Genomic DNA, 26,156 nt, shown 5'->3' on the forward strand with positions numbered 1-26,156 from the left:
AGTTTCTAGAGAAGTAAGGAAGTTGGTATTCTAGCAATGATTTTCATCACCACTATAATTAACCCCAGCTGGGTTAAAATGTACTTGCAAAATTAATATATTTATCAGGTACTGCAAAATAGATGACAAGTTTGCAAAATGTGTGGTTAATCAGATAACCCTTGCCTAGTTTCTCATATATTCAGGAGCATACTGTTCTTTAAAGGCATTTAAATACTTTGGTGAAAACATCTTGAAAATGTGCCTTTATGAAATGCAAAAAGACAGCATACTACAAAATGATTTTTTAAAACGTCATCTGTGCTAGTTTGATGACAATTGCCCCTTTATTCTAACATCATGTTTTAAAATGTATAGGTAACAATATGCACTCTCAATAAAAATTACATCAAAGTCAATATGAATAATTGTGTTGATTTCAAACTAACACATTTTATCCACAGTATAAGAAACAGTAAGTGCCTCTTGATATAGTAGTGTCAAAGTGCTGTCTTCTTTCTATTTTCATAGTTACTCCTCTGTACATTGAGGGGTTGCAGCTTCATTAAAGTTACCCCATGCATTACAGCCTAGAGCAGTGTTAGACCTGGCATCATTGGCGTGAGTCTCCCTTCCATTTTGACGGATTGCCTCCTCTGTTTTTATATGTTTTTGCTGGTTTTATGCTTAGGGCACTGTGCCACTGCTAATTAGTGCCACAGTGCAAGTGATCTCTATGTTAAATTTATGTACTAAGGTTATTCCATGATTGAGTTATTTGATTTATCTGTCAGCCCCTATTACAGTGCACCATGTGGGCCCAGGGCTTGTAGATCAAATGCTGCTGGTGGGCTTGCAGCACTGGTTGTGCCACCCAGAGAAGCAGCTTGTAAAGTGTGTCTCAGGCCTGCCATTGCAAGGCCTGTGTGCAGTCCAGCACTGCCAGGTCAACTTGGCCAAGTGCACCCACTTGTCAGTCCCTAAGCCTTCCCTTTGCTTCATATCAGACCCATAGGCAGGGTGCATTGTAAGTAATAGATAGGACATACTCTGATAAGTGTAGGATGTCCTAATAGTGAATTACAGCCATTTTCATTTTTCACTATTGAAGGCTACCTGTCATCCATAGGCCAGAATGGGCAGTAAGATTATTACATTCGTATAATCCTAACTGACTCAGGGAACATGGTGGAAATTCAAATTTAGTATGCCTGAACTCAGAATAATAAATACATATTTTAGTAAAGTTGGTTTTAATATTCTGTGTTTGAAAATATCACTTTTAGAAAGTAGGCATTTTCTTGCCTTACTATCCAGGCCTGCCTCTATTAGCTTGTGTATTCCTTGTCTGGGTTTGTGAATGACAGGGTTGGGGGATTCCAGGTGACAGGCTGGGGCAGCCCGGTGGTGAATAGAAAGATCTGCATCTAGATGGGAGAGAGGAGTTCCACCTGGGACCTGAATAGGGCTGGGCCTTCCCTCTACAATGCTGGCTCCACCTCCTGTGGCTTGTCTGATGCCTCTGCCCTGCACTGTGAAAGGAGAGGAGGAATCATGTCAACAGAGTGCTCCAGAGCTGTATCTTCCCTCCCCTGTGCTGGCTCCACCTCCTGTGGGGCAGCTGATGTCTCTGCCCTGCACAGTGAAAGGAAGAAGAGAGTCAGGTAAACAAAGTGCTCAGGAACTAGTTTGGACTATGCAGAACCTCTCTGCCTTCAGAGAACAACGTATTTTGGGGTATAAATATGGGGACCCTGATCCCAAGAAATTACATCACTTCTGGACAAGAAACCTTTCTGCCAAGGAGAAGAACCAAGGAAGCTGCAGGTGTTGTACTGCCCCTCTGCCAGTGTCCTGTTTGCTGGGTTGGCTTGCAGTGGTTGCTTCATTGCCAAGGGAAAGGAGAAGGAACTTTGTAAGGACTTTCATCTACAGAATATTCTCCAAGGGCTTAAACTGTGCTTGCCTCCTGCTGAAGTCTCAGGGACAAAATACTTCACCTCCAGCTCCCCACTGAATTTCCTTGCTGGGAATTCTGACTACAGACACTTGCCTGCCGCTGGGAGCTGGAAGGGCAACGCATCGAGAAGTAGTGTGTCGCCACCGCAGCTGAAATTGTCACATCGCTAGGGAAGTGAGCCTACGCCACATCTCCCTGGAAGCGTGTGTTCATCGAAGCTGCCTGCTGTCGCCTCACCCGAGAAGCGTGACGCCATCGTGAGAGTCGCCATCGCATCACCGGAGAAGCGTGTCGCAGGGCCTGTCGGGGCTCCAAAGTACAGAGTCGTCGCAAGACTGTCAGGGTGTCATCGCATCGTCGCATCAAGGGCCCCATCTTCTTGCGTCGCAACGGATCATCGCATCGCATCAAGGCGCTATCTTGCGCATCTTTTAAGTAATCTTAAGTGTAGTATTGTGGATTTTTGTTGTTTGTAGTCTTGTGTTCAAGTCTATATAAAGAATACTTATTTTTATAAAACCTGTGTTGTGTCCATCTGTTGTGTTTTCACTGTATTATTGTGTGTATTCACAAATGCTTAACACATTGCCTCTAAGATAAGCCTGTCTGCGCGTGCCAAGCTACCAAACGGGTGAGCTGGGGAATTTAATCCCCTTATCCTAACTTAGAAGTAAAGGTCCCTATTTGGACAAAGGTGAGTACCATTGCCAACTAGAGACCCCCAGATCTAACAAGCAGCCATGCACTTTCTACTGTTCTTCCTGCCCCAAGCATCTTAACTTTTTATAAAATACTTAAGCAGTTGGAAGTATGAAGTACTTTTGAAATTAAGCTTGACTAGTGCTGAGTTGATAAAACAATTTGTTTTCTGACTCACTATATTAGTCATGGTCTTCAAAGCCTTTCATCCGGAAATTCTAGCTTCTTCAAATTTCCGATCCTTAAAAATATTCGACTCTTGAGATCCGAGATCCATTCATGGACATTTAGTCAGACCTCAATTTAAGATGAATAGGACAGGTGGGTTAAGGTTCTCAATCGCTACTCCCCATGATGAAATAAAAATATTTTGCTACCCTTCTTGTGTTTGGTTCTCATGTTGAGAAGTGTGGCTCACTGGTTAGAGCAGGCCGACCCTGAAGCAGAGGTCAGACCCGGGACCAGGGTTCAATTCCCGACGCGGCAGGGTCTTGAGCTCAAATGTCCATGGACTCGATAATTCTCGCTTCGGTGCCTGACCTAATCATGGGTTCACACTCTGCAACTCTAGGCATTGGGGATGCCCTGTAGGGGCTATCTCACAGGGAAAAGCCAGGACGGGTTCCCAAGGCAAGCGCAGAGATACCCCTTGGGGGTCGATTCAGGCGCTATATTAGAAACATAATAATAATAATGTTAAGTTAGCATTGGCAGCACCATTTTATGTCCAGCTGACATTTTGAATCATGTCGTGATCTGCGTATTCCCTTCTCAAGAAGCAGGCTGTGGAAAGCCCCATGCACTCAAGTTAGGACTTGCTCTGCTAAAGAACGCACTGTTCTTATTCTTGTAGATGGAGGCTTTCTCCCACTAGCCTAGCGGTAGACACAAACACAATTACCTTAGCATAAAGATAATGTGTGCCCGATCTCAGAGTCAAAATCCATCTTTCTGTGCTTCTTTGTTTTAGCTGCAGCTGCTAGTAGATTTACATTATGGGCATGGGCGGGACATTCTTGTTTCAGAAAATTACAAAATGTATCTCTTTGCTTGCTGAAGTCTGTCCCTCTGTAGCAATCCTAGGAGGCTGGTCAGACAGGACTCCGCTCCAGTGTATCCAAATAAAACATACTTGATTTGTATTCCCCACTGTCTGACCAACTTTTCATTTGTATAGAAGGCTGAGAGGTGGTCGTGAGTGACCCGGGTGGCCCTAATCTGGTTGCTTCCTTCACCCACACCTGGAACCCCATGCCTCTGGAACTCAGGATCACCTCCACAATTGTTTAAGACCTGGATCTTCAAGCAAGCTTATAAATATCAATAAGTATTCAAAGCTGTGCTGTATCAGTTACTTAACACCAAGAGACCATCTGGTGAAAGTGCGCTCTATAATTTGCATTAACATAACATAACATAACATAACATAACATAACATAACATAACATAACATAACATAACATAAGATTATAGTATAATGGATAAAGTAGGAACAGTAGCACCTGCTTGTGATGGATAAGAGTTGAATGTCTATATTTAGAGAAAAACCTCACCTTTAGGTTTCTGTTTTATTTAATACAAAACATACATCTTTGTAAATTGGGCCCAAAACATCCAAATAAGGAATATTCATTCTTGATAGGTACACGTAACAATTTTGATCATGTTTGCACTTTTACAAATAGCGAGTTGAAAGTTTTTCGGCTGATCCACAAAGGTATGCAAGAGTACATAAAAGAGTACTACTGTAGTACTATTTCCCATGCTGTTGTCCTATGTTAAGATACATACTTTATTATGATTATTTGTAAGCGCACTTCATCCTTGAGGATGTCCTGGTGATGGGCAGGTAAGAGTCTAGAGAGACAGAGAAGCAGGTAGTGACTTATAAGGCTGCACCGTGGGCCCGAAACCCATTTATGGTGTGGAGTGTGATGAAGGATTATGAGCCTTTAGTACAACAGCATAAAAAGTCTGTTAGAAAGATGGGCACGTTTACCCTTGTCGATAATAGGACGAGTCTCTTTGATAAACATGTCAATCCTTCATTTGTTGTTATTTTCATTTTTAAATCTTCCTTTAAAGATTACAATCTCATATTTTAATGAAGTAGACAAGGTGATCTGGGAGTTTTTCTTGGCTAAGAGAAAACCCAGGATTAAGTTATCCATTGTACACTTGGATGTAGAACAGGGACAGGGAGGCCTTGCACTACCCCATTAGGCCAGTTATTATCAAGCTGCATTACTCAGTTTACCAACTCAGCTATTGGCTCCCATTTCGAAGTTTGATCATTTTATATTTGATCGTATGTTAATGGAGAGTGCAATTAAGCTACCAGCATTCCTCCATACTGTAAAGTTACCAAAAAAGACAAAATACAAGGCTGTTAGTAAATTGTTTAGCCTAATGCAGTGATTTAATAAAAAGAATAGTATTCCATTATGCCACGCATATTCCTCTCTATATGACAGTATCTCTGTTTCCGATGAGAGAGGACCACCCCATATATCACCCTGAAATATCAGAGCTGTTTGGTCAGCGTAATGTTGTAAGTAGACCTGGAGTAGCGGCCCGTGTCCAAGAACAGTGGGCTTATACTCCATGGTAAAGGAGTGAGGTTTTGTCCTTTAAGACTCAGTTACCTGACCCTAGGAAAAAACCTACCTACATATTAAAAAGAATTGACTGAGGCAGCCTCTTCAACAGTAATGATGCTTGCGGATATTGAAATGTTTGGTTTGTTACACACACAGGATCATGTTGCAGAAATGGGTGGTATGGTACCTGGGATCAGATAAAAGTCTGGGAACAAGAGAGGAAGCCTGTGTGAAGCCTAAAACAGAGATGCTTGCCTTGCCGGGCAACTTTATCACGTATATGCATTCTATTATCCCACCTAGAAAGGTTGATTGGGACAAGCTCTCATCTTTTTGACAGAAGAAAGACAAGAGTCTGTCTGATTTTTTCACTCAGTCTGAAGAGGTGTTTCTAGATTATAGTGAACAAGATCTGTCAATTGAAGGTGGTGTCCGATTGTTCATTAATAGATTTGTTCCAAACTTGTTCCCTGAGATTGCAACTCGATTACAGGCTTCCGAGAGTATCTAGTCCACTTCTACCCCTTCTGTTACCTTGGATATATATGGCACAGTATTATGAGCACAGGGACAATGAGGAGAAGGAGAAGGCAGAAAAGAAACACAAGAATTTGAAGATGAAGGTGTTGTTGCAGCAGGCTTCTCGAGGGAATGGTAGAGGACATGGTTGTTTGGCCCAACAGCTTCACTTTACTAGCAGGAATACTACACCGGTAGGGCCGAATCAGTGTGCATATTTTAAGGAGAAGGGACACTGGCGCAGCAAGTGTCCTGCACTTCTGCAGAAGGTGGCGGTCCCAAGATGATGAGGGTCTTTTGGACGGGGTCTTGAAGAAGGTGGCCAGGACAGGGTTCAGAATGCTGTGCCCTCTCATGGCTGTGCTGATCAGAACTACTTTGACGACCCTGAGGGCAAACAGTACTATCATGATTATTACAATATGGATGAGGTAACCAGGATGTCTTACATCTAGGACAGCTGAGGACAGGATGAGGTACCAGTTTTGATACCTGTTGACCACCGAGGTCCGTATGTTAGTGCAGATGTGCATGGTTCAACAAAGGAGTTTATGGTGGATAAAGGTGTACCGGTTGTGAGCCCCATTTCAAAGCCTCTTGCATTGACTAATAGTCCTTTCCTTGTGGATTTGCCATTCTTGTTGATGTCCAATTGTGGGGAGAATTTGATGGGTTTGGACTTGTTGAAGAAATTGCATGCTAAAATGTACTGCTCACCATTCGGAATCTTTATACATGAGGTCCTGATGTGGTGTGTGCTAAGCAGTGTCTGTCCAAAGATGCTCCCCTCCCTGCTGAATTTAAAGATGTGCCACCCATATTGTGGGTAACGGGCAACAGAGAGGTGAGTTTGTTGCAGATATTGCCTGTTTCGATTTGTGTCAAGGAAGGTGCTATTTTACCCCGTATTCCTCAGTATAAGATACTGCATGCAGGTGAGCAAGCATTGATAAATGTTATGCAGGATGTGATTGAGAAAGGGATGGTTGAGGAGACAACTACTAATTTTTGCAATAGCCCTATTCTTCCCATTCTTTAAAGAATGCTTTCGGGTCCCTCTGAGTATCAAGAAGATGTTTATTGTTTTGTGATTGATTTGCATGAAATTAACAAAATAGTGGTTCCTCAGTTTCCAAGTGGTCTCGGACATTATGAGTTTTTTGACGATGATTCCTTCTTCTGCTAAATTCTTTTCTGTCATTGACTTGAAGAATGCATTTCTCAGGATTCCCATTCATTCTGATAGCAGATATCTGTTCGGGTTCAGCCTCGCTGTTATAAGCTTCAGGTTCTGTTGCGCTCCTCAAGGCTATACAGAGAGTCTGAGTATCTATAGTCTGGTATTGAAAGGTCAGCTGGATTCCTTTTCACGCCCCTACAATAATGTATTGCTTCAGTATGTTGATGACTTGCTTATCACCTCAGATACAGAAGAAGGTTGCAGAGACACTACAGTCAAATTTCTGCTACATTTAGCTCAACATTGCCATAAAGTATCCCTTTCTAAATTTCAAAATCGTCGACAGGAGGTCACCTACTTAGGTCACCTACTGTCGAAGGAGGGTAGGAGATTGACCCCTGAGCACATCAGCACCATTGTTAAAATGCCTGGCCCGCAAACTCAGAAAGGTGCACATGCTTTCGTAGGTACCACTTCCTATTGCAGGCAGTGGATTCCTGTCTATTCACTGATTATTAAGCCCCTGCTTGCTCTAACACTAAAAGATCTGCATGAACCCCTGCCTCTGGTGCCAGAGTGTCAGCAGTCTTTTGAGCAATTAAAAACTGCGCTTTGCTCGGCTCCAGTGCTTGGTACCCATAATTACGCTTCGTATTGTACGTCCATGAGCTGAGTGGTTGTCTATTTTCTGTTTTGACAAAAAATTTGGAGATAAGCAACGTCTGTGTGCTTATTTCTCTGCTGTGGTTGACCCTGTGTTTGACCCTGTCGCTTGAGCCCACCTCAGCTGTCTAAGAGCAGTTGCGGCTGTGGCCGTCTCAATAAGACAATAAGCGGGACTCGTACTCGATACTGACCTCACAATTATTGTACCCCAAGCTAAAGATACACTTTTGAATAAGACAACAACACAGCATCTCACCAGTGCACCTCTGACTAGTAATGAGCTAACGCTCTTTCAAAAGCACAAACGCTGTGCCACTCTGAATCCAGCCACCTTACTACCCCTCCCTTCTGAGAATGAGGAGATTGACATGCATGATTTCATCATCCGTACTGAAGAAGAGCTGAAGGGACAGATAGACCTGACTGATGTTCCCTTATCTGACCCTCAAGGGGGACTTTATATCGATGATTTTTTTCAAATCACCAGATGGCACCACCACTGCAGCATACACTATTACTACATTGCGTACGGTAGTTGAGACATCATGAGTTCCTTATCTGTCTGATCTGAGTTAGTCGCCCTTACTCAAGCTTGTGAATTGAGCGAGGGACTGGTTGTTAATATTTATACTGACAGCCAGTACACCTGCGGGTCACCCATATTTTAGGTGGCTCTGGGCAGAGAGAGAGTTCCTTACTTGCCAAGGGACACGCATTCAGCATGGTCCTCCTATACATTAGCTTCTGTCTGCTTTAACACTCCCTAAGAAATTTGCCGTAGTGAAGTGCAGTGCCCATAAGAAAGTTACTGACAATGAGGTTAAGGGGAACACTTTTGCAGATCAGACAGCTAAGGAAACAGCCTGAACTAAGAGGAAAACATTTCTGTAGCATTCCAAGCCAGGTGGGTGCCTGAATTCTCCATGTTTGAGGATACACTTGACAATGTGAAGGAAATACAGACTGAGGCCATGGTGAAGGAATTAGCAGTACAGCAAATATAAATGATGAGGGATGTTGGATTGACAAGGCAGGGAAGCAGTGATGGATGTTGCCAGACGCATATGTTCTTCCTGTAGTGACTATGGCTCACGGGCCAGCTCACATCAGCGCTAAGGGTATTTGCAAGTTGTTAGACTCCGAATGGCAGAATGACAGCATTTCAAAAACAGCTACACATTTAGTAAAATACTGAATGGTGTGCATGTTGCACAATCCTGGTAAGTGTTCTTCTACACCATCCAGTAATTTTGCACCTCCCACTTTCCCTTTTGAGGTCCTTCAAATGGACTTTATTGAAATGGACAGGGTCAATAATTTTAATTATGTGTTGGTGGTTGTTTGTGCATTCAGTAAATGGATTGAGGATTACCCCACCAAAGAAAATACAGCCATTGCGACTGCATAGATTCTCCTGTAGAAGTTCTTTCATCGCTTCGGCTTGCCCCGTTTGATCTTGAGTGATAATGTAAGTCATTTCAATGCCAAGGTTATTCAGTTACTTTGTGGGGGACTACGCATCAGACAGAGGTTTCATGCTGCGAATCACCCCCAGTCAGCAGGTTTGGTTGAGAAGTACAACAGTACTCTAACTGCAATCGGCAAAGAATCAGGAGACCACGTGGTTGCAGTGGCCAGATGCTTTACGACTGGCTCTTTTGTCCACAAGAACCAGAGCACATTCTAGGACAGGAATGATACCCTATGAGGTCGTGCTTGGACACCCGGTGAAGGTCTGGGGCGCCCGCATCTGCGAAGGTATTCAGAGACTGAGTACCCTTTATTGACTGATTACCTGTACAAGTTAGCTGAAAATGTTCCTTCTATTCACCAACAGATAAGGGAATTGCTTCTGCCTGTACCAGAGGGGCCTGGTCATAACATCCAGCCGGGGGACTTGGTGTTATTACTGAAACTTTCAGCAGAAGAAGTGGTTGGAGCCCCGTTGGAAGGGGCCCAAGCAGGTGCTCCTCGCTACCAGGACCGCTGTGAAAGTCGCTGGCTGAAAGAATTGGATACATTTTAGTCACTGCAGCCAAGTACCCTTGCCCTTACCCTATGACCAATGGGTGAGGGATGGTGTTAGGGATGCTCAGGGAGAAAAGATACCTCAGTTTGTCCCCTTCAGTGATGTGCAGTTTATATGGACCCGAACAGATGCTGAGAATGACAATATACTGAATGCGTCGGTCCCTACTGAGATCAAAGCCATTAAAAAGCCCCTCTTCGTTGACCCCTCTGTGACTGGGCTCACCAGGTACAATTTGCGCCCTTGGTTGAAGAACGGTGCACCAAAGGAGAAGTCAGATTAGTAGGGATGGACTGTGCAAGTCAGGGTGTACTTTGTCAATAGTACCAATGGTGTTAGTTTAGGGTAAGGCGGGATTTGTGCATTGTTCTGTCATTGGACAGGATAGATTGAACGTGCTCCCTTGGAGGGGGGTACATTATCCTGTGCAACGTGGCATTCTTCAAGAGCTAGGACTGAGCATCTCCACCGATGGTGCTCAAGAGCGCCAACATTGATGAACAATCGGAGCCTGTACCAGTGAGGCTCGGACATACACTGGAAACAATTGTCTACGTTATTACTTTTACTGCATTCCCCTTTTTGCTTCATAATGTATCCGTTTGGTCGGCCTATTACTGAGGAGCAACAGCCATTTGCCCCACTGTGTCCAGAACTGAGTTGGTCCACCAAGAGTAAAAACGTATTTGCAATAATAGTTGGGATTGCCCTAGCATGGGAATGGCTGATTTCTAAGGGTGGAGAGGTGTGGTGCAGTGATCAGGGCAGCTGACTTCGGAGCACAGGAGTTACGGTTTTATCCCAGGCTCTGGCGGTAGCTCAGCTCAGCACCATGTGACTCTTGGCAGTAGCTCACTCAATTTCCACAACGGTTCCCAGCACCTTGAGACCTGTAAGGGTGAGTAGTTTGCACTTTACAAATACGGATTTACATTTAAAAAAAATGTTTTAAACGTCTGAGTATTTCCAATATTTCCAGGCTCATAATGTTACCAAGGACCAGCCAATACCGGTATCAGTGGTCAACACAACATCTAGTTTCTGTGTCCGGGGGACCTGGAGGATAAAGGTGGGGGAGAGCAGATGCAATTCAACTTACAGATTGAGAACGATCAATAGCCCGCCCTTAATCCCACCACCTAATGTCTATTTTGACTGTGGATCCCAAGCTTATTTCTAGCTCCTGAGGGAATGGTCGAGCAGGTGTTATCTCTCTTTTCTACTTCCCCCTGTGTATATAACTCTGTCCAATTACCATAAAGATCAGTAGCTGCAGCGTAGGAGTGTATACTTGCGCCGAGTCAGAAGAGTCATTGACACAAAGGATGTAGACTAGACAGATACCACCTTACAACAGTTTGAAGATACCATGAAGGGTGTCACACCCTTTTGGGGCCCCATATGTAACAGCCTTAATATTCAGCCATTAACAACGGTTGTTGAAGGGGTTATTAATACAACAGCTGGTATACTGACCAACATCACTGCTGAGCTTCAGGCTACAAGGTTAGTTACCTTGCAGAACCGGATGATGTTAGACTTCATACTTGCGGATAGTTGTGGAGCCTGTCGCGTCATTGGCAGTAGCTGGTGTGTGTACATACCTGACCATGCCCCTAACGTGTATGCTGCCATACAGAAATTGCATAGACTTTCATCTTTCATACATCTAGAAAATGGTACTTGGACTCTCTCAGAGTGGTTCTGTGGTTTGTTCACGTCCTGGGGTTGGAAGATCCTTATCTTTCTAGCTGTGATTGCCGGTATTTTCTTCACATGTTTTCTTTGCATACACCGTCTCCTGACATTCTGTACTTATTGTATAAGTGTTCTCACCCCAAACCTAAAAGGCCAATTCTTGACACTAGTACTGCCATCATGTTGCAAAAAGACATTGGCGACATGATGCAGATTAACGTCTGCATTTTTGGTTCTACATCATCCCTTGCCACGTCTATTCCCGATACTGAGTATATGGATAGTTTAAGTGTTGATGTCCTCTGTTACTCTGCATATTACATCTTTTCCATTCCCAATTTGAAAATATTTAGCAAATGCTAAAAGGAGGGTCTGATGAAATGAAAATGTTTTGCTACAATCCTTGTGTTTAGTTCTTATGGTAAGTTAGCATTCACAGCACTATTTTATTTCCAACCTCCATTTTGAATCATGTCGTAAGCTGCATATTCCCTTCTCAAGAAGTAGGCTGTGGAAAGCCCCATGTACTCAAGGTTAGGCCTTGCTCTGCTAATAAATACACTGTTCTTGTTAACATATGCCAAATTTCTTTATTTTTTTATATGCTTACGTATATATATATATATATATATCAGGCAGTTTCTTCAAACCTCCACAGACGCGGTGAGAGAAGAGGCGGACCCCACGACTCAGGCAAAGAATTCTTTATTCACCTTCCAAAGCGACGCGTTTCGAGTAACTGCGTACTCTTGATCACACACCAGTTTTGCGTTTCCGCTTTCTTTTTGATGCTAATTGTCCCTGACCCCTCCTGCGGGCCACACCTCCTAAAGTGCATCACATGACAATTTTCATGGACATAAAAATGGCGCAGGCCATGGTGATTTGGGAAACGACAAGTCGCATAATCCATAATAATTACAAAATAATTTGTAAAATATTAAAAAAACACTGTTTGCATATATAACATTTCTTGCTTGAAAATGTGTGGAACAAATATCCTTATATACATATATCATTTTAGCCTGATGATAGAACTTTTCATTTTGTTCAATGTGTCTTGATACTTTTTATTGTTTTGTCTATTGATCACTGCAGCACATATAATTTATAGAAGAATCCCATTGGCTCAATAAATATTGAAAACTCCTCATTGTGTATTCCTTGTATATTTCTCTGAGAGAAAGAGACCGTACGAGTGACTGAGAAAAAGGGTGATAGATCTGTTACCACCATTCCTGGGTGATCAAGGTAGTCATGTTCAGTGGTTGCCAGAACTATTTTTCACTCCCATAGGTTAGGGGAGTTTATGGTGGGACTGTGAGCTAGCTGGCCTACAGGATGACATATCCTGAGGGGTGCATGGAATTAGCCTGGCACCATTCCAAAGGTTATGCGGTCCACAAACACACCGTTCCTACCTTAAAGTGGAAACAAGACAACACTTGGATCCATACATGTGCTTTAGTGTTTTCTCGTTTATATGACAATGCAAACGGCACCCCGCTGTGGGGTAGCAGCCTGCCAGTTTAGCCATAATATTCTATTCTCATGACGGTAATATCATGAATTCTTGCTACGTCAACGGACATCTACTATATTCTCCATGCTTCTCATGGGCCCTCCCACCCAGAGCAAGTCCATGGCTCTTTACTGAGAAGGTAACTTTCTTAGCTGTACTAACTAGTCCCTGCATTTGACCCACACTTCTTCGTGGTGGGACTGCACTTGTGACTATATCCTGGTCTTGCACGACCAGATAAGCGTAAGTTGTATTTCGTGATAGATGTTACTTTGAATTGCAAATTCCTGGTGCTACGGATTTGATTTTTGTTATTTTTGTCTTGTTTTATTTAATACATTTTACTCTATTTTTCAGAATTGTTGTGGAATTTCTCTTCTGTTGTGTGATTGCTTAGCTAATGTTTAAACTGCTGCATAAATACTTTACACATTGCTTCTTAGTTAAGCCAGGCTGCACTGAACCAAGCAACCAAAGGGATGAGCACAGGAGAAGTTGGGGTTTGCTTGTGAATTCACCCTGACAAGGATTGTAGTTGCTGCCTGGTAGTGGTTCACCCCCTCAATCAGTAAACCAATTTCTCAAATTCTGCATATATGCTTTTGTGAATCAGCCTGATAATCCCAGTTAAAAGCTACTTGGAAAACTCTTGAATCCTGTAACCATAAAATGTGGCTATGAGATGTAACTGTCATATTTAACTTCAAAGTGTAATTAACTGTAAATCAATTCAAACATGAACATGAATTCATCAAAATTCCTGGGTTGGAGAAAGGGACACCAAACACTCTTTGTCCTTTTGTAATTGATTTTGTAATGGAGGATAATTGAAAGTTATATAGCTTGCAACAAATATTGGATAATTTATGGGACAAGACATTGAGCTTACAATCGATTCATAGGAGAACTTACCAGAGATGTGAAGTATTAGTATAATATTATTCCAAACATCCTTTAAAGAATCTGAAATATTAATACTCATAGGAGGAAATATAAGGAGCTTTGTCTTCTAGGAAAAAAAGCTACAAGTAGACATCTGGTCAAATACTGAAGAAGTTGCGGCCACCAACAACTGTGTTTTATTATCGCAGACAATCAATTCCCCCTTTCCGAAAAGATAATAGAGCTCCAGATCTAAGGGCCCGATTCACAGAACTAACTTAAGACGAATTCCTATACTTACTACAATTTTGATATTCACAGAAGGCAATTACTCATTTCGGTATTCACAGAAGTTAGGATTCCTAACTTTAGGACTCCTAAATGTCTTCTGTGAATACTGAAAATCTTAAAGTTAGGATTTTTCTCAGTTTAGGAGTAGAAAGTTAGGACTCCTAACTTAAGGACTAAGATCCCGGTCCTCTATGAAGGCCACAACAAGTCCATCATTATTGGCAGGCCATTTGTAGTCTGTTACAAAGGGACAGCATCATCAACACAGAAGAGAACAAGGACTGCTATTCCTGCCACTCGTAGAGAGTCAGCAGCCACGTCCTGGAGTGAGCTATACACTCTGTTAATAAATAGAGAAAACCAGCAGTGTGCCAAAAAGCACCCTTGCCTAACTCCTCTCTGAATGTTAAATGGTGGAAAGCACTTTCCATTGGGCCCATTTCGCGACCTGACCGGGATCTTAAAATAATCCTGAAGAAAACAAACAGAATGACTTCTAATAAGGGAGCTTATAAATCACATGTTCATGACATTAATAGCACATCAATTGAAATGCTCACTTCTTTTTCCTACCTCTGTATTCTCTTTAGATCCAATGGTTCCTGGACCAAACATATAGGGGCTGATTAACAGAACTATCCGAGATAAAATCCTAAACTTACTACTTTTGGTATTCACAAAAAGCATTTAGTACTATTAAAGTTAGGACTACTACCTTTACTACTCCTAAATGCCTTTTGTGAATACCAAACGTCATAAAGTTAGGATTTTGACTTAGTTTAGTATTAGTAAAGTTTGGAGTTCTAACTTTACTAGTACTAAATGCCTTCTGAGAATACCAAAAGTAGTAAGTTTGGGATTTTATCTCAGATTAGTTCTGTGAATCAGCCCCAGAGAAAATAAAAGGCTAAAGATAATACATGCCAGCGATGGCATTTGCAGGTTTGCCACCAAGTTAGGTTGTAAACCCTTTTGGGAGATGGTCTCAAAATATGGAGTCAAATGTTCATCTGCTGCTTCTTATCCTAGCGGGTTTTGGGGTTCCACAGAATTCTCTTCTTTACAAAAGCAAGAGAATACACTTTTTTGGCAACTGCTTGCCACCCCACAATCCACCACAGCCTATAGAGTAAGGGTGGGCGTAGTTCGCGTAGTAGTGCTACGCGAAGCTACGCGAAGTGCACTTCGCACTACGCGAACTTCACGTAGCACTACGCAAGCTGCGTAGTAGCATGTTCGCACTGTGCAAGATGCGTTTTCAATGATTGTACAGTGCGGACAAGCATCTGGCACTGTGCAATCATTGAAAACGGCATCTTGCACAGTGCGAGCTGTAGTTTTCTGCTGCTTGAGTAAATTATTACTCGAGCTGCAGCTTTCTCAACGCAAACTGGTAGTTTCTCATTGAAAGCGGTCGCGAGCATGCACAACCACTCACAATGAGAAACCTTACCTCCCTGCGTTGAGAATCTCGCCGGGATGTAGTTTTGCTTGCTCGCGGTCGCGAACATGGCGTTCAGGACCACGAACAAGCAAAAAATGAGCGCTGCACTACGCTACGCTGCACTACGCATGTTCGCACTGTGCTACGTGCAGCTCGCGTAGTGCGAAGTTGCGCAAACTTCGCAAACTCCGCGTAGCGTAGTGCTTCGCCCAGGCCTACTATAGAGTACACAAGAAATTATGCACACATATAGTATTTAGAGGACTTAGGGCCGGATGTATCAAGATATCGTTTTGCGATTTCTAAATAGCGATTTTTTGCGAATCTCTATTTAGAATTCGCAAAATGGTATGTATGTTCAAAATCGCTATTTTTTAGCGATTCCTTATCATTCTTTATTTGCGAATTCGCAATTTGCGAAATCGCAAATAAAGAATGATTTCCAATGCATTCCTATGGGCCAGGAGGCCCATAGGAATGATGGTGCAATAATTCTCAAATTGCGAATTAGCAATTTGCTAATCGCAATTTGAGAATTATTACAAGGGTGCAGGGGTGTCTCAAAGACACCCTGCTGCACCCCTGAAATCTACATGTGTGTGCATGAGGCACACATACATGCCCTATGGGCATGTATCTGTGTCACATACCACCCTCACAAATGCCAAATAGGGCATTATTATAAGAAATCCCAAATTACCACCAACTACAAGTTGGTGGTAAATTGCGATTCCTTAACAGAAATTCGCACTTCAAAAATGTATCATACATATCATTTAAGGAATCGCAAAATTTGCGATTCCTTAAATGCTATGGCGAAATAAGGAATCGCAAATTATTGTGATTCCTTAAATTGCGATTTTTTGATACATTGGAAAAAATGCAAAAAGGCCATTTGCGAATCGCAAAGGCCGAAATTCTGCGAATTTTGGCCTTTGCGATTCAAAAACGGCTTGATACATATGGCCCTTAGGCCCACATGCATCAAAGTCCGTTTTTGCGATTTCTTATTTGCAATTTTTAGGAAATCGCAAATAAGGAATCGCAAAACAGGTTGCATGATTGAAATTGCATAAAATGTGTGATTCGGTAAAAATCGCAATTTTTACCGAATCGCAAATATTATGCGAAGTCCAATTTGCGATTTCGCAATTCCCATTAATTCCTATGGGCCAAAAGGCCCATAGGAATCAATGGGAATTGCGAATTCGCAAATTGGAATTCGCAAAATGTTAATGCATCCCATGGGTGCGGGGGGGGTCCAAAGGACCCCCCCTGCACCCCTGACATGTATTTTGAAGTGCATGTTTCACACACACATGTCTTAAGGACATGTGTGTCTGTAACATGACAGTGTTTTAAAATGCATCTTTGGGCATTTTGACACATTTTCGCAAATTACCACGAGGTTCAACTTCGTGGTAATTTGCACCCCCTAATTGCGAATTCGCAATTTAAAAATTAATCATGCATTGCTTTTAAGGAATCGCAAATTTGCGATTCCTTAAAAGCAATCACATTTTTGGAATTCGCTAAAAATAGCGATTTTACCAAAAATGCTTGATGCATCCCAGAAACCTATTTAGGAATCGCAAGCGGACGAATTTTGCGATTCACACCGTTTGCACTTCCTAAATAGGTTGATGCATGTGGGCCTTAATAGCAATGAAGCCCATACAGTTGTTGCATTCTATTTAGAGCACAGAAGAGACCAAGGGGCATATTTACAAGAAAATGTCAGAACACCAAGCTGCACCAAATTTGGCAGCGAAGCGCGCTGACAATTTCAAAATGCAGGGTTGCACCGTATTCCCAACAATATTGTGCACCCCCAGTGTTTCCCCTAGTGCTGGAGCAAAAAAGCTGCTATGTACCAGCATAGTCACCATGCCGCCATGATGCAAGGGTGCCCATGATGCAGGGCTGATTGTTTATGTGCAGAAATGGAAACCTTCCTGCACATAAACAATTAATAATGGTGATTTGCACAATACAGGTGGAGAAATTAATCATTTCTTCTTGTTGCACCAATCTAATATCTGGTGTTCCATGATGTTAGATTTAGTGCTACCTCAGCATTGTAAATTTGGGGCAGTGTCAAAAAGTAATGGGTGTTGCGGTGGAACACCCACTGACCGCCCCTTTGCGTAGAGTACTGTGGCAGAAAGGGGCATATTTACAAGGTGGCGTTTAGCCACGTAAAGTGACTTAGTGCCACCTTGTAAATATGAAAAATGGTGCTGCGCCACTGGAGTGTCAAAAAAGTTATGCTCCAGTGATGCTGATAGCTTGTAATTATGTCCCCAGATTCTCAAAAGCAATTATAAGGGATTTGCAATGTTTAGATAACGCATTGATAATCCTGTGGCTCATGTATATTTCCAGGTAGATAGCCCAGTTTAATTACCTTGATAGCATAATGTACTGTAGTAAAATGGAACTAAACTTTTACAACGTAAAATTAAGGGTGATGTTAGATGTGCCAAAGATAGTACTAAACCCTCAGTTGTTAGATAGCGCTCTGTGGCACAAAAGAAGTAGTTCCAGAGGTACCTCACACTTACATCTAATACTCAACATTGTTTTGTCTTGACATGTCTACAATTTGGCACATATCATGCTGTGGTACACTTTCCAAAAATGAAGCAATGGCCTGATGCAGCTGTCAAATACTCATTTTATGGAAGATCCATTAAATCAACAATGCAATTAATCGTATTTTGTAGCTTCCCTTCTGGAATCAGTAAATTATATTTAGGGCCATTATTTTTAGCTAATAATATTAAGAATTACAATGATGCTTATTTATATCTATGATCCTTGGGGATCCATACATGTGTTTAAGTGTTGCCTCTTTTATATGGAAAGTCATTTGTATTTGGAAACATTGTAATTATATGCATAAAGCTTTCTTTTGACGTTGTATGTGACTTGCTGATTGCCCAAACCTTCATCCACCTACACTCTGCAATCAGCGCCCTATTGTGCGGTTGCGGCCTGGGAGTTTAGCCATAATGCTCTATTTTTATGAAGGCAACAGCATGACTATGTTGTACTGAAAATCACAGTGCCACAGTTAACTGTTTCTGAAAGTCTTGTTTTAGCATGTTTGCCACTCTATTTCATTTTAACATAGCGGACCCTAATTAAAGGAGTGAGTGTTATATAGTGGCAACCAGGCACAGCAACAACATTGGGTGTCGATAGGTTCTAACCAGGCTTATTTTATTGCACCAAGATGCACAGGCAATTTCTGATAGTAGACATTCAGTATCAACTTACTAAATTGCATAAGCTCTTTACAATGAGTTTGCTGTCTCTATATGTTGCCAACTTAAGAGCATACTATTCCTCTGCTAAAGCTGAAGAGCCTTGGAATATGTTATGAATTGGTTTATGTTCTGAATTTACTGCTAGTAATTTGTTATTTTAATTTCTAATTTGAATGTTACATATTATATTTCGCCATCTATTGACCCTGAGTTTTAAAGCATATTAACTCATTGCGACAAATGTTGCACTCAGTGTTAGCGTACTATGGGGCATATTTACAAGGAAATAATGCTGCCCTAGCTGCGCTTTTTTATCACCTTATTTACAAGTTCCCACTGACTGCAGTTAGTAGCACTTTTCCAGCCTAAACGTTAATTTTTACGATCAGTACTTCTGTTAGCGGAACTTAAGGAAAATGAGATGTAAGGTGGGCGTTCCCGTGCAAAAAGTGCTGCTAACCCCACTTTGCGATATTTACAATGAAATTTCCGTCAGGCGATAGGCCATGAGGCAGGCGTAAGGTTCTGACACAGTGGCGTCTTAGAATTGTTGAAGTGAAATCTGATGGATTTCACTGTGCCACTCTTATTTGTTGCTTAGGAACACCCACCCACTATACATCATACCTGATGCAGGAATGATGTGGCACTGGGATTCACAATGTCACGCATATGCCTAGTTATGTCACTTTGTAAATACCGCGCAACGTGGTGCAAAATTAATAGTGAAAGTATGTCAAGAAAATGAAGCAGCGTCGGCTTGAAACTGTCAAAAGGGGATCAAGGGCCTCATGAATGAGCCCCACTTGTAATTGTCCCCTACATTGACGCACAATGGCTGCCACACGCCAATGCAAGCACCCATGCCCCATGGTGCTGCGGAGTTGATTGATGTTGTGCAGGAAGGAACACCTACCTGCACAAAACCTATAAATCCAAGGTATTTCCTTTTCCTCTGTGTGGTGTGCGTTGATGGCGGATTTGAAGGGTGTGTGAATTTCAGGGGTATTGTTGTGGTTCTATCTCTTCTTGAGAAGTCTGCAGGTGTGTCTGGACTAGTGGAGGCGGGAGTGAACTGGTTTGCCTTCTTTGAGTGCTGTCTGCCTGTTTTTTTTAGGGGTGCCAGGGTGTCGCCGCAGTTGGAGAGCCATCAGTGGAGGTAGCGCACTGCGGGGTTGACGTCTGTGAGCGTTGGCAGACCCGGCAGCAAGAAAGCCCCATGGTTCACGACAAACTCAAGAGCTCCAAGAAGGACTGCAGAGCCCTTGAGAAAACCTGGCGCAGAGACCCAACACCGGACAACATGACTGCCCTCAAGCTCGCCACCCGAAAACACCACCAACTGATCCACACCACCAAGCAAACTGCATTCAAGGAACGACTGGAAAACAACGCACACAACAGCGAGGAACTCTTCAACAACGTTAAAGAGCTCTCCAACCCCAACGCCGGAAACAACGACATCACCCCTTTGCAAGACCTCTGCAACTCCCTCGCCTCCTACTTCCACAACAAGATCGCGGACATACACAACAGCCTCAGCACTCAACCGAGGCACGCCACGACCAAACCACCGCCCCCCACCACCACCCTCCGCGCCTGGACCCCGATCAGCACCGAAGACACCATCCGCACGATTATCTCCATCCACTCCGGATCTCCGACCGACTCTTGCCCTCACCACGTCTTCAACAAGGCCGACGCTGTCATCGCACCCCACCTGCGGGACATCATCAACACCTCCTTCAACACCGCTACCTTCCCGGAGAGCTGGAAGCACGCCGAACTCAGCGCCCTACTAAAGAAGCCATCAGCCAACCCCACCGACCTCAAGAACTACCGACCCATCTCGTTGCTCCCGTTTCCCGCAAAAGTCATCGAGAAGACCGTCAACAAGCAGCTGGCCACCTTCCTCAAGACGAACAGATCCCTCGACCTCTCGCAGTCTGGCTTCCGGGCCAACCACAGCACCGAGACCGCCCTGATCGCAGCAACCGATGACATCCGAGCCCTGCTCGACAACGGAGAAACAGCGGCCCTCATCCTCCTAGACCTCTCCGCGGCCTTCGACACTGTCTGCCACCGTACCCTAGTACAGCGCCTCAGCAACGTCGGAATCCAGGAGAAGGCACTGGAGTGGATCACCTCCTTCCTCGCCGGAAGGACACAGAGAGTCCGCCTCCCCCCGTTCAGATCAGAAGCCACCGAAGTCATCTGCGGCGTTCCTCAGGGCTCCTTGCTCAGCCCAACCCTCTTCAACGTCTACATGAGTCCCCTCGCAGCCATTGCACGCCAGAACAACCTCAACATCATCTCCTACGCCGACGACACCCAGCTCATCCTCTCCCTCACCAACGACCCCGCCACCGCCAGAGCCAACCTACACGAAGGGATGAAAGAGGTAGCCAAATGGATGAAGAACAGCCGCCTGAAACTGAACTCGGACAAGACGGAAGTCCTCATCCTGGGATCCTCACCCTCCGCCTGGGACGACTCCTGGTGGCCCCCCGCCCTAGGCAGCGCACCCAAACCAACAGACCACGCACGCAACCTGGGCTTCATCCTGGACTCCTCCCTCTCCATGACCTGACAAGTCAAAGCCGTCTCCTCGTCGTGCTTCAACATCCTACGCATGCTACGCAAGATCTTCCGGTGGATCCCCACCAAGACCAGGAAGACGGTCACCCAGGCCCTCGTCACCAGCCGACTGGACTACGGCAACTCCCTCTACGCCGGAACCACCGCCAAACTCCAGAAGAGACTCCAGCGGATCCAGAACGCCTCAGCACGACTCATCCTGGACATCCCCCGGCGCAACCACATCTCCGGACACCTGAGAGACCTGCACTGGCTCCCGGTCAACAAGAGAATCACCTTCCGTCTCCTCACCCACGCACACAAAGCCCTGCACAACCAAGGCCCAGGATACCTCAACAGCCGCCTCAACTTCTACGCTCCCAAACGCCAGCTTCGATCGACCGGCCACACCCTCGCTGCCGTCCCCCGCATCCGAAGAGCCACCACAGGGGGTAAGGTCCTTCTCCTACCTCGCCGCCAAGACTTGGAACTCCCTCCCGACTCACCTCCGCCTGACCCAGGACCACCTCGCCTTCAGGAAGCAGCTCAAGACCTGGCTGTTCAAGCAGTAGCGGCCCCTCCTCCCCTAGCGCCTTAAGACCCTCCGGGTGAGTAGTGCGCTATACAAATGCTTTGATTGATTGATTGATTGAGTAGTGGTGCTGGGGGAGTTGAGTTCTTCGATGGCCTTGTTCCAGCTGCAGATGGTGAGGCAAGTATGGTGGATGTGTACGGTGGGCATTGTGAAGGCGTGATGTATACATTGATGGTTGGTCCAGGATAGTTTGACGGTGTGGCTGTAGTTGAAGTTCCCGCGCTGGTGGAGAAGAAGGGGTTGAGTGTCTCTCCAGCTATGTTTGTTGTGCGGTGACTAGCTGCTTGAGTCCGATGTTGGTGAGGTTTGCCTGGAGGGTGGTGGTGTCCTGGCCTCTGGGGATGTCCGGGTGGAACTTGAGGTGTCCGAATAGGATGTAGTCAGTGGATGGGAGAGCCTGGTTTGCGACGAAGTCTACAATGGTATCAGTGAATGGGGTTCATGGTCCTGAGGGCCTGTAGATGAGGGTGCCGTGCAGAGTGGGATTAAGGTTCCATGGTAACCGTCAGGTCATTAGAGTGCGTGGTCTGTCGGAGTGTGCTATTTTAGATAATGACAATGCCTCCTCCGGGGTGCTCGGGGTGGTCCGTGCGGGTGAATTTGTAGCCGTCGTGGATGGTGATGGTGATCTCCAGTCCGTGGCATACGTTGGTCCAGGTTTCTGTGGAAAAGGTGATGCCTGAAGAGAAGGCGTTTTCGGCTGGGCGCCAGGAGGTGCTGGTGTGCTGATGTGGCAGAAGGTGCTTTTCAGTTTCGGCAGGCGCAGGGTGGAAGGAAAATCTACAGTGATACTAGATGGCATGCTGTGTGGCGTCCAGGGCTGAAGGCAAGGAAGGTGCTGGTGTCTTAGTGGTGGAGTGTCTCAGAGGAAGTGTCCTTGGTGCTGGGCACGGTCCATAGCAGACGGACGCTGACCGGCTTACCTTTAGCGCACCACTGGTAAGCTCATGGCGCATGGCCGCACAGCATCTGCCATTAAGTAGTGTTACGTGGAAACTGGACAGCTGGGAGGCGGGAAACATAGGAAAGGACACTGGAGGGGGTGGTGATGTGGTGGGGGAGCAGAGGTTGTATATATATTTTTTCTGTGCTCCTGCTCACCTGAGTCTGCTTCCAGCAACTAGAAGCAGGCAGCCAGGCTCTCTCCCCTAAGCCAATCACAATGCTGCAATGCAGCTTTGTGATTGTTTTTGAGCAACAAGGCATCTGCCAGGAGCTGGAGCAGTGGGCATGTTCTCCATGCAGGCTGTAATGGACCCTGAATTGCAAACAGGGAAGTACGCATCACTGTTTTGGGCGGCCTCAGAGGGCCCGACCATACAGTCATTACGCACTGAAGTGGGTATACCACTCTGCCCCTGCCCTGCTCCGTGAACAGAGCTGCCCCATCAACCCTCCCGCCTGCAAAGTAAACATAGCATGAGAATATCAGAAAGTTATAATCATGTTATGTTTCCTCTTCTTGCACTGCTTGAAACCAGTGTTGCGATGCTCCTCTGCCATAGCAGAGGATCCGGCACTGGGGGGTGCGTTACCCACAGGCGATAGGCCTGGGCCCTACTCAACCCCCGGGGCTCTTTTGCTACCCGTCCCTGATTCTCCTCACCTGGACATTGACCCCATGACATAATCTGCTCCACTCTCTCCTAATCTGTGACTCAGCCAGAAGGAATCTCAGCCAGTCAGGATTTCACAAGCCTGGGTACAGCAGTCACCGCCAAATCTGAGGGGGATCCTCCCAATGCAGGTGATGCAACAGAGACCCTTACGCGTGAAGCTGCAGCGCTCCCACTACACAAGTTCGGCGCAGCTTAGTGGCCTCACCCTAAACAGCATCCGGCCAGCACAACATCCTCCGGCCTGTAATGCAGAGAGGCGCAGCCCACCATTGGTAAATCTGCACTGTGCACCCCAGTGTAGTGGTGGCGTGTGTTATGTAATGCAGACCTCCCTACATTGGTGCGCAGGAGCGCCTTTACCATTCACAGCTCCAAGGAGCACCAGGGACATATACCAACATTCACAGAAACTGTACTACCTTTGGTGAGACACGGTGTGTGATGAGTACGTGCACACGTACAACGTGGAGGGGCCAAATCAGGGGCTGTAAAGCTATGGGAGTAGGAGAAAGGAAGGGATGGCAAGCATCTAGAGTGTATCTTGACTCACAGAAGACTGTGAGTTTAGAGTGGGTGGGGGGAAATAAAGTGGTAGGAGGGGGTGGAGAAGCCTGCAGGAAACGGTAGGTGTCTTAATCCTCGCAGGTTGAGGATCCCGTGAATCGGTATCAACAGAGAGCAAATAGGTGCCGAGGGGTGCCAGACATCCTTCGGTCTAGAGGTAGGTGATTGGAGCAAGGCATACACTTCACTAAGGGTGTCACAATAGGAATTGTTTTGGAACCAATTCTTTATAGTATGTGATTGCCCTTTCCCTCACTGTAGCGCTACCTCATGTCAGGGAAGGAGAAATATGATCACTGCATAGCGACGGGTGCATTTCAGACGGTCAAGTACGTAACCAAGAAAGGCTAGGAAAGGGTCTCGATCTCGATCATGTGGTTCAAGTCTGAGGCATAGTGTAAGTGTAAGCTACCGCCTCACTGGACAGTGTACTAAAATAAAATACACTATGTAGAGAGTAGATAATACTGTGGTAGCGTAGGAGAGCAGATTGGCTAATCAGAGGACAGTGTTAAGCATTTGTTGTACTCACAGAGGCAATAATTGATAGGCACTAAATAATAAATCTGAGTCCAATGTTGCATAAAAAGACGTATTATATATATTTATATATTTATATTTCGAGGAGCAAGACTTCACTTCGGAAATATACTTTATACAGTCGATACCTGAATAAATACTTTGTAGACATTTAATTGCTGAGAGAAAATGCAGTGAAGGTCAAAGTATGCGGTACTTTCAGTATCTAGGTACTTGGCGGTTGATACCGTCAGATATTTGCCATTGTGGTTGTTTGAGAAAACAATGGAAGTGTATGGCTTTGATGGAGCACAGTAGATCACTAACACAGTTACCTTTACGGTCACCAGCAGCAGATCACTGTAGTTCAATGGATCCTAAACATCGCCAACCATGCGGTTGCTGGATGGCTGGTGTTGATTTTAATACTGCAGGAGAGCAGATTTAGATTATCTCGTAGTCACAGGAGGGAGTACTCCGCGAAGGAGTTTTGAAGGTCACCAGCATCGTGCAGGCCATAGGTGTGGTGCCGAACAGATCATCACGGAGTATGCGGTCATGCCAATGTTGCTTCAGTACTCTGTCGAAGTCACTTTCAAGAGGATACAGGCTCTCGGGAACTTGGCTGTTTCCAACATAGGACATTATGCTGAGAGGATCCCTCAAGGTAATGGAGGCATGCAGGGGTTGAATCCACTAGACAGGTCTGGAAATCTGCAACGTTTCTTTTCAGTGATGGGTCACGAAGACACAAGTGTGCTGGTCCTCAACCACGGTGGTTTCTTTTCCAGCGGATGCCAGTGACTAGAGGCCCTAGCCCGAAAAGAGATTCTTGGAAATTAGCAAAGTCTGCAAGGGTTCCGGTGTTTCTTGGAGGTCTTGCAGGTTTCAGGAAGACCAGCAAGTACTATTTGTCGCGTCTGGTTGCTGTTGACAGGATTTGCTCAGGTTTCTTCTCCAGACGGGCTCAGTTCCTGGTCTGCCTGCAGGCTTCGTCTGTTGTCTTCTTTAAGTCTATCGAATCTGAAGACAGATTCACAGGGAGCCATCTAATTACTGAATTTAGGGACGTTTTTAGAGGAGGCCAGGTAGGAGTAGGGTGTCTACACCTTCTTTATGCTCAACCCAGACACAGACAGAATATCGACAGACCGAATATCGACCTACAAGAATATCGAGTACTGAATATCAATGGACAGAATATCGGCATCCTATCTCTACAAAGGTAAGTACAAAAATATTGAAACCAAAATATTGTTTAAAATATCTTTGTTTAAAATATCGTTTTTTTAAATGTCTTAAAAATTATATAAAATTCATTAAATAATAAATGTAATTAATAAAAACATAGTTAAAATTATTTTAAAAAGTTAAAAATGTTAAATATAATATTAAAGAAAGTAAACACATAATTAAAAACAATTATATAAATATTAACTTAATAATATCAATAAATAATTAGTTGATTTTATTATAAAATGGAAACATAATAAAATTATAAATATATATATATATATATATATATTTTTTTTTTTTGAAAA

This window comes from Lissotriton vulgaris, chromosome 2_1, assembly GCF_964263255.1.
Source record: "Lissotriton vulgaris chromosome 2_1, aLisVul1.2, whole genome shotgun sequence".
Taxonomy (NCBI): Eukaryota; Metazoa; Chordata; class Amphibia; order Caudata; family Salamandridae; genus Lissotriton; species Lissotriton vulgaris.